Below are 9,638 nucleotides of genomic sequence, written 5' to 3'. Positions count from 1 at the left end.
TGTTGTTGCTAGTTGCGTCCGACCCATCGCGACCCCATGGACAACCTTCCTCCAGGCCTTCCTGTCCTCCACCATCCGCCAGAGTCCACCTAAGCTCATGCCGACTGTTCCAGAAAGACTTACTGCAGTTCTATTTCCACAATTGCATAGGAAAAGACCCTGTTGTGGGCATAGATATCTTTATCCAGCTGAACCCTAACCCTCAAGGAAAAACGGCTTTTCAGCATCAGGCTTTTAAACTGCTACTTTACTGAGGCTTCTGCTTCCGGATCCTTTGAGGAATTAAGTGTGGCTCCTTTACTCATGTGCTTTTTTCCCCAGGGAGGCTTTGTTCATTCCCTGCCTTGTTATGTTCTATTATGCGGCCAGTTGGTGGTGCTACTTGCACAAACACACTAGGGTTTTGTGCTAGCGTTAAAGAAAAGACCAGACTTTCCTCCTTAAGAACAGTTGTAAAGCACAAGAGAGGCTCTGGAGGATGTCAAGGTTATGTAAAGCGACCACAAATTACCATCAGGGAGGGTACACAAGAGCATAAACATGCTTTGTGTAGAAACACTCCAATGAATCCAAGGTATTTTGCTGCCCTTACAGAAGCAATACCAGTGGCTGGATTACAAACTCCAAGGGTGCACCCCCGAATCTCTTACAGGACCAGGGGTCAGAAGGCATGCATGCTGGAAGGCATGCCAGTTTGCCTGAGCTGTTGGGAAAGTCCTGCTCTAAACACTTTTCTTGACCATCTTCCATAGTCAGAAGCTGGGAAGAGCAGCATTTGAAGGGACAACCTGATTGCAGCCACCCACAATGCCACAGTGCAAGACCAAGAGCTGCCATGCATAGATTTATTTTCTCAGCGACTGAGCAAGGTGGTCGAGGATGTGTTCGAGTCCTTGGCTAGCATGTAGATGGTTCCTTCCGACATCCCCAGGTAACAAGACACTGCAAGGGTTGGGGACCTCAGACTCAGGCCCTGGAGAGTCCCAGTGGGTGGCCTAGATGAACATGCTGTCTGATCTGGTATAAGGAAAGTGCCTGTCTTCGTAATGCACCCCTGCAGCACAGGGAAAAACAGAAACTGCCAGCAGCTGCTTCCTCTGACCTTTCACTCCGCTCACTCCCTTAGCTTCACAGAAATTCCCCAGCAGAGATTAGGAAATTAGCCACAGCTTATAGCTGGACATGTCTATTCTTCTGGGCTTCTTTCAATCTCTACCTCTGGAGGAGTAATTCATTTAAAACAATTATGCAACATCTGCATAATGATGCCTTCCTTCCAGTCAGCTTGTGGTGAGATCACTGCACTTCTATTTTCTGCCAGGGGAGCAGAACCCCAGGCCCAGGGACCAAGTCAGGCCCACTGAAGGCCACCAGGAAGCAGTGCCCCTTCCTCCAGCCCCACCCACTTTCCTCCCAACTCCAACCCCTGCAGTCAATCAGGCTGCGTGGGCCAAAGCATCTCCTGTTCTGCTGCCCTTAACACCATCCACCATCTGCCATCTGACATGGCCACCACACTGCACAGCCACTGTAAGTCCAACTTAGGAGAAATCTTCTTAATGCAATCCGGCTTGAAACAAGTCTGAGAGAATCCAGCCACTGAACAAATATGGTTTAGCTCAAAAGCCTGAGCAAGATCTAAGTGCTGGAAATTTACATTCTTAATGCCTCTGTGTTTCAATGGAAACCACAGGAAGCATTCACACAAGCATTTATCAGAGTCGCAGCAACATGGGAGGCATTCATGGGAGTGCTTGGATGAGAGGCCTTGGGACAGCCTTCCCCAACCTGACGCCCTCCAGATGCACCAGAGTATAGCTCACATCAGCCTCATCAGTGGCTATTCTGGAAGCAGCAGTTCAACACATCTCAAGAGCACCCGAGTGGGGAAGGCTGGTTGAGAACCGCTGATTGTTCCAGGCGGAACGGCAATTGTGCTGAGCCTTCCTGGCCCATATGGCAGACAGGGGGCGAGCTGCAGTGCTGGCACAGACGGTACAGTTCACACAACAGAAGGACCCCCCTGCAACGTGGCAGAATCTGCTTTTTACACACTTCCTGTTTAGAACTAAAATGCTGAACGGGTAGAGCAGGAATTTGTATTGCTGTGCCCTCAAATTACTTTCGGTTGGGTGTTTCGCAGAAAATGTTCTGACTTGGTTTTAACTTGTTTGGCTCAGTGACACTGCGATGATGTCCTGGTCTACTCAACAGTAAGTCATAGTGGCTTCCAGTGGGCTTTGCTCCAGAAATGGGGGCACAGGACTGCAGTCTAATGGTTGCTGCAATCAACAGGAGACAGGATGAAACAAATCCATTTGATGGGGATTCAGTTAATTAGGGTCAATTAGCAAACAAAGCGGACAGACTCAAGGCAGGGGCCTTCTTCCGATGAGTATTTCAGAGAAGGGAATGCAGAGCCCTTGCTGAAAACTTCCAAAGAGGCAGCTGCAGGATCGAGTCCATTGCAATAAAAACACTCCAGGAAAACCTTTCCCAATCTCGCGCCCTTCAGATGAGTTGAACTGTATCTCCTGTCACCCTGGGAGAGTTGTAGTCCGAGCATCTGGAGGTTGCCAGCTTGGGGAAGGCTAGCCTAGTGGCCCTTTAAAAGAGTTTAAAAGTTAACATGGCACTCTGTGAACCAGGGTCCAACGAAGCAGGCGCCGGCCCAGGGTTGGGCGACACATGCCCAGAGGCTTCTGTACATGCAGCCTCTGCTGCGGGCACCACCCAGCGGAGTCCCTCCTGTCCCCAGGAACCACTGCAGCAAGACACCTAACCAGCAAACCACTGAACAAAGCTAGAATTTCCTCCAATAGTTTTCTACCAAAATCGGAGGCAAATGAGCCAATTGTTTGCAGCCACCCCTCAGAAACCCACGTGGTGATGGCAGAAGTGTCCCCTGCAGAGAGGACAAACATGGCCCCTGGATTTCCTGCAGTTTCCCAGCCCTGCTCTAGTCAGGGAAATGGATCTTGGAAACAAACTTAGCTTGGTCACATTTACCTTGCAACATGATAAACACTTTAGTCTTTAAGGTCCAACACGTCTTTCCTGTTTTCACTGCGGTCGAGGGAGATCCATGTGTGCTTCCTACAGCTTCCACAGTGTCACATTTTTGCTACTTGGGAGAGATGAATCTCTGCTCGCTAGTGAGGTAGCCCCCCCCCCCCGATTCAAGAAATCAGTATGATCCGTGGCTGCCAAGAATGGCATGGCCTGTGAAATCACCCGAGCAACACCCCTCCATTCACAATCCATGCAAGTGCTTGAGTAGTCTGCCCCATGCCAACTGCAGCAGGGTTTGCTGCCTGCATTCCCAAAATCCCCCCCTTCCCACCTCTGCTTATCTCTGATGCTGCATTAAACGGAACAAGCAACCACACCTAGCAAGCAAGAGCAAGGTTTCCCTTCCGTACAATAGCCCTGCACCACTTAGCAGCAGTACCCCTCTTCAAGGATGGAGCACAGTCCTTTTTTTGGAAGGAAAATGAAGCAAGAACCAGGTGATCCCCTAAAGCAAGGTTTCGGTTGCTCTATCCATTATAGCTCTGTAATGTCATTCCGTTTTTTTTTTCTTTTTCTTTAAAGAGAAATTAAATTTTGGATGTGGACTCCCATGTCCCAGCACTGCGGGGCATATAACCCATTTAAGTTTAGGTTTTCCAGGTGGCCTCTGCCCCCATCCTGGCAATGCAGTTATACCCCTCCCTGCAGCGAAGTCGCTTTCCCATCCATATTGCGCGAGTGTTTTCAGCCATGTAGTTTATTGTACTGTAGGTTGTTGCTAGTTTTTTCCCCTCTTCTGGAACAACCCAGGAAGAAAATTATTTCACATCCTCATTGTTGATTATGACAAGGTTTTACCTTGGCTAAGAACAGCTGCCAGTAGAAATGACAGAGGCCCCAGTTAAATTCAGAATGAAACAGGAAAGCAAGAAAATTGTTAATGAAGTATGCCTGGAACACTGCACACTAAACACAGGCACAGGCCCAATTTGCCAGGGTGCACGGTTCACTCCTTTCACCTTTGCAAGCATTTTGCCTGGCATAAAAGCCACAAGCAAAGCTGGGGTGTGGGGGGGCACATAGATTGCTTAGAAATTTGAAATGTCTCTTCTTGCGACTCTTTGTTTTGACAACATGGAAAATGATAACCTTGTATATTATTTATTATACTGATATTCCACCTTTTTCCATCCAAGGAATTCAAGGCTGCTTTCATAAGTCTCCTCTTCTGATCTTATTCTCACAACAACAACCCTGTGAGGTAGGTTGAGCTGAGAGTCTGTGACTGGCCCTAAATCACCCAGTGAGCTCTCCTGAGTCCCAGTCCTGCTCTCTTAGACACACACCACACTGGCTCTCATGATTTACACCCCTTGAGTACGAAACCAAACCAGATGTATTCCCTTTAATTGATAAACTAGAAAGGAGACATGAAGGTGCTTCCTGCTGCCTGGGGTGCTGTGAACGCAGCTGAAATCTGAAGCTGGATAACCCGCATACTGGCGCAGCACAAAGGGGAACCAAGGTGGGCCCTCAGCCTGCAACACAGGGCTGCGTAAATCAGCCTTCCCCAACGTAGTGCCCAAAATGTACTGATCTTAGGCACCACGTCAAGGAAGCCTGATGTATACATGTCTGGAGAGCCATGTCTGCCCTTTGTGTGTTCCTGGCAAGGAACACGGATATGAACCTGGCATGTGCATCTGCCGCTGTAATGTTCAAGCCCTTGATCCGGCTGGTCTGTTTGTCAACCACACGTTTTTTGGTCCTGGGAATAAGGACTGTGCAGGAGCTGTAAGCATTTACTTGCCTTCCTGCAAAAGAAGCCTGAAAAGACTCACCATTGGTGAAAAAGCTTCTGCTCCTTAAGAAGGGATCTGCAAAGGTGCTTTTAGAATGCTTCAGTTACGTAAGTTGTCAGTACAAACAAGACTTGAGAGCAGCTCATGGAAGGCCAAGTACCTAGGAAATGTGCACGTCTTCATGCTTGTTCCACCGCACATTTGCTTTAGAAGACGCTATGTGCTTGCACGCACACACAACTCATCCTTCAGCAATGCACCAGTGACGGGAGCCCTGGAAGGTGGGTTTCTTGGGAGGAGAAAGCACCAGACTGTTTATTTACAAGGCAGTGTGGTCTAGCGACTAGACTATTGGACTGGGACTTGGGAAAGCTGAGCTTTAGTACCCACTTGTCTATGAAGCTCACTGGGTGACTCTGGCCACTTGCTGACTCTCGGCCTACCTCACCTCCCAGGGCTGTTGTGAGGGTAAAACAGAAAATGAGTATCCTGTGCCATGTGCTCGGCTCTTTGTGGGGAGAAATGCATAAAGTGCACCAGTGAAGACTTCTACAAGTCCAGCTTCCTTGTTGACCCAGCATAGCCTGCAATATCTGCCACGAAAATGAACAATTGATTTCCATGAGGGAAAGTAGATCAATCGGGATTCCACTGGGGCAGAGGCCAGTTCCTTCCTCTTGCACCTATAAACTCTCCTTCCCAGAACACATCCTCCTCTCTCATTGACCGTCATGTTGTTAATCCGGTTGAACATCTCTTTACATGCATATGGCTGCCTCTGTCTAGGGAAGCATTTTCCACTGCCCTTTACTCAGAATGCCCAAGTCTCCTGAAATCACACCATCTGGAGAACTATAGCCCTGTTAGAGCCAGGCCTCAGGTCGGCCTTATACCTTCTGAGTTGTGCAGGAAGTGGAATTCCATGGGCTGCAGATTCTACTCTCACAGCAAGACTGATGGGAAAAGCTTGCTCAGGGCAGAATTCTCCCAGCTCGCCAGCCTAAAAGAACCCCTTTCTGCTTCCAGGAAACTCCAAGGCCCCAGCAGGGCAGTCTTCCCCAACCTAGTACCTTCCAGATCTTTTGTATTACAGTCCCAAACATGCCCGATCATTCATTGTCCTGGCTGCAGATGATGGGAACTGGTGTTCAAAATATGAGCTCAGAAGATACCAGGTTAAGGAAGCCTTTTGCAGTGCAGCTGGAAAGTGTCAGATAACATGGGCTGGAGTTGGATGTGGGCAATGGCACAGGCAGCTCTGCTGTTTGTTTTTTAGGGAAAAAATAATGCACACAAGCACTCTATAATTTTTTTTTCAGCACGGCCCTCTACACATCAGCTGAGATATGCCCTACTGATCTCAACAAGGCTTAAGTGGGCATAGGATGCCCGCCTGAAACAGTTTGCCTTCCACTTGCAAACCAGCCCATCATTCAAGCTTTTCCACTCAGTGTTTCACAGTTACACTCTGAAACTGTAGAAAGGATCTGCCCTTTTAAAACTTTTTACACAGGGCTATAAAGCCATTGATGTCTTCGGCATCTGTTCTAAAATCTTAGCATTGCAACATGGGCGATGGATCCATTATGCCCAACAACTCTGGGCACACACAGTATTTTTGACTAGCTCAGTCCAGATAAGCTGGACTATAACTGCCAGCATGCTGGAGGTTGTGGTCCAACACTTCTGGAGAGCATCAGGTCAGGTTAGGCTGGTCTAGCTAAATGAGTGTTAGTGTGCCCAGGATGGGCCCTCCAGATGCTTTGACCTCCCCCGAGTGTACATAGCTTCTCCACAAGGGCTGACGGCTGAGCCCGGCAACTTGAATTGGGATGCATGCATGCACTTGAAGGGCTGGTGGAGGGAGGCAACATCCAAAATAAGCTGTCTTTGTAGCATGGAAATAAGGTTTGTCCCTTTAAGAAACTGCATCAGCCTCCAACCAGGGGCCTATTTTCCCTTTTTATAGCAAATGTTGGTGGGTGTGTTCCTCTAAGTAAACCTCCTGGAACTATAAATAAAACTCTGGAGAGTGCTAATGATACCTCTGGAGCTTGAGAGGTCCACACCGGCTCCCTGTGCTAAGTCACAGTTGCCACAGTGTTCCCCCATTTCTAAAAATAAATCCCACCACTTTGCCATTAAGCGGGGAGGAGGGCAGGGGGAGAAGCTAGAAGGCGACACTTCCAGGAGCTAAAAAGTACACCTCCCTGTTTTCCACAGCCAACACTTGAAAACATCCAAGTCCACTTGCACACTGGCAGGTCAAGCCGCCATTAGGAAGGATCCCTGGAATGCCCCTTTAGAAGTGTGTGTACAACTGCCCTCTTAAGGGAAAAAGTGAAGGCAGTTGCAAATGGCCCCAAACCTGTGGGGAATTAACACTTCCCCACCATTCCCCATTTCAAAAAGTGCTATATCAAAATGGGCGAAACAGAGCAAGAAGGCAGGAACAATGCTACCCGTCCCCACAAAAAAGTACGTGTAAGAAACTGAAGGGCATCCCTGTCGTCATGTTAGGAGAAGAACATAAGAGGAGCCCTGCTGCGTCAGGCCAAGGCCCACCTCGTCCAGCATCCTGCTCACACAGAGGCCAACCAGCGGCCTACAGGAAACTCACAAGCAGGACAACAAAAGCGCCCTGCCACCCAAGTTCCCCAGCAACTGGTGTACAAAGACACACTGCCTCTGATACTGCAGGTGGCATACAGCTAAGGGGGCTAGTTGCCAGCAAGAGTTTTCTCCTCCATGAATGTGTCCAGCCCCCCTTTAAAGCCACCTCAGTTGATGGCTGGCACTCCATCCTGTAGGTGTGAATCCCATGGTTTCAGAATGCACTGAGCGAAGGGGGACTTCCTCTTACCTGCTTGAAGCTCCCACCCAAGTTCTAGTGCTATGGGAGAGGGAAAATAAATGTGTCCCTCTCCCCTTTCTCCGCACCACACGTAATTCTATACAGCTCTATCACATCTCCCCTCACTTGCCTTTTTCCTAAGCGAAACCATCCATCTCCATATGGGGTATTGCTCCAGCCCCTTGTAACCTTTATGGCTATCCCTGCCTGCACCTTTTCCAGCTCTGTGTACAGGAACCAGGTCCAAATGGAAGGAATCCAGCTATTCTAAAGAGTTCAACCATTAGCCTATAAACCAGAACTCCATTTTGGCTCATGGGCAGCGTAGAAATAAAATATAAAAATAAACTGTTCCTAACCAGGGAGAAGACAGATACAGAGATGGAGGTACAGGGATACTGTAGTGCCCACAGCAGTGCCTGCAAGGGAGGTGTGGGAGAGAAGCTTTTCCTTCCCTGTATGTGAAGCACTCAGCTAAAGTATTAATATTCCCAAGTTCTGTGATTCCCAAACCGCATGACACGTGAGCAGGGCCATCCTCTTTCTTGTCGAGATGACTTTCCCCATCCCACAGGCACAAATCAAGATGTGAAGTGCCCAGGACTAGCCAAGCAGTTTCAGCCCTTGAGCCAGAAAGGTGAGGAGCCCTTCTCCCTGGGAATAAAAATGCAAGCATGATACACTCAGGGTGCAGCACGAGATGCACAGAAGCCTCTGCACCTGGGAGCTCACATGCTGCCATGGCTAGAGCAAGACATGGTGATGATCTCCACTGCCACTGTACCTCGCCCTGTTTTCCCCTTTTCAGCACCTCTTCCCCCTCGCTGAGGTGCATTTCTGCTCTGGGAGAGGCAACTGGTACACTTTCTTTTGTGCAGGCTGCAGGCGGGGAGGGGAGGCGGGTGGCTTTCACAGACGAAGCACCAGAGTTGGAGGACCTTGGTGCTGGGACCCTGGAGAATCCTTTGGCCGCCAGATGTGTTGGAAGGCCACAGGACAGCAACCTGGGGCAGCTTTTCATTCTACTAATGGCAGGTCAAGCTTACAAGAGGGACTGAAGTTTTCTTTGAGGGAACAAGCCAAATAACTAAAACTTCCATTATCTCTGGCCAGCATGGCCAGTGGTAAAAATCTAAAAATCACCAAGTTGCTACCCCTGAAACAAGGCATAATGTTGGCTACCTCTATCCTTCTTTGCAGATTGATCAGTTTTCCAGTGGGCCTTTTCTGACATGTGGCTTTGTAGTATAGGTTGTATAGCTTTTGCGATACTTAAGTCTTGATACTTAAGTCTTGTTTTAATGTTGCTTCTGATTTTGTTACCTCTTGAAATATCATTTTATTGGCATAAATAAAATTTCTTGTAGAAAGGCAGGATAAAAATGTCAAAAAAGAAGTGAATAAACAAATATACCCACTCGGGCATGGAGGCCTGCTCTTCAACACTGATTTCTCCTCACTGTCAATAATCAGACAGTGATGTCATCCAAAGACGCCCCTGGGCACAGCCCGCTGTATAGCTAACGGGCAGGGGAGAATCGCAGAAGCAGCCTCTCCCAACCTGGTGCCCTCCAGACTCCCATGCGGATCCCCAACCAGAAGTGTAAAGCTCCTCTCTGAACTTAATCCAGAAAGAAATCCCCCCCACCAGCACAGTATCAGAAGTTGCGATTAAAGATGGCTCAGCTTGCGCAAAATGCAGCAGCCAGACTGAGAGTAGGGACCCCGAAGGCCCGAACAGGCAACATCGATCCTGACTTCCTTGCACTGGGGTTGCCTGTATGAGCCTGAGTCAAGGTGCTGCTCTTGACGTGGGAAACTTTACATGCTCTGGGCTGCAATACTCTATGGAGTATTGCAATACTATGTAGACTATGTAATACTATGTATACAGTGTAATAGTATTGCAATACTATGGAGTATTGCAATACTGTATGGAGTATTCCTGGCAATATCCCATGCTCATCATC

The sequence above is a fragment of the Varanus komodoensis genome, unplaced genomic scaffold (assembly GCF_004798865.1).
Source record: "Varanus komodoensis strain SLA01 unplaced genomic scaffold, ASM479886v1 scaffold42, whole genome shotgun sequence".
NCBI classification, from domain to species: domain Eukaryota; kingdom Metazoa; phylum Chordata; class Lepidosauria; order Squamata; family Varanidae; genus Varanus; species Varanus komodoensis.
Note: the sequence above shows the minus strand (reverse complement) of the source record.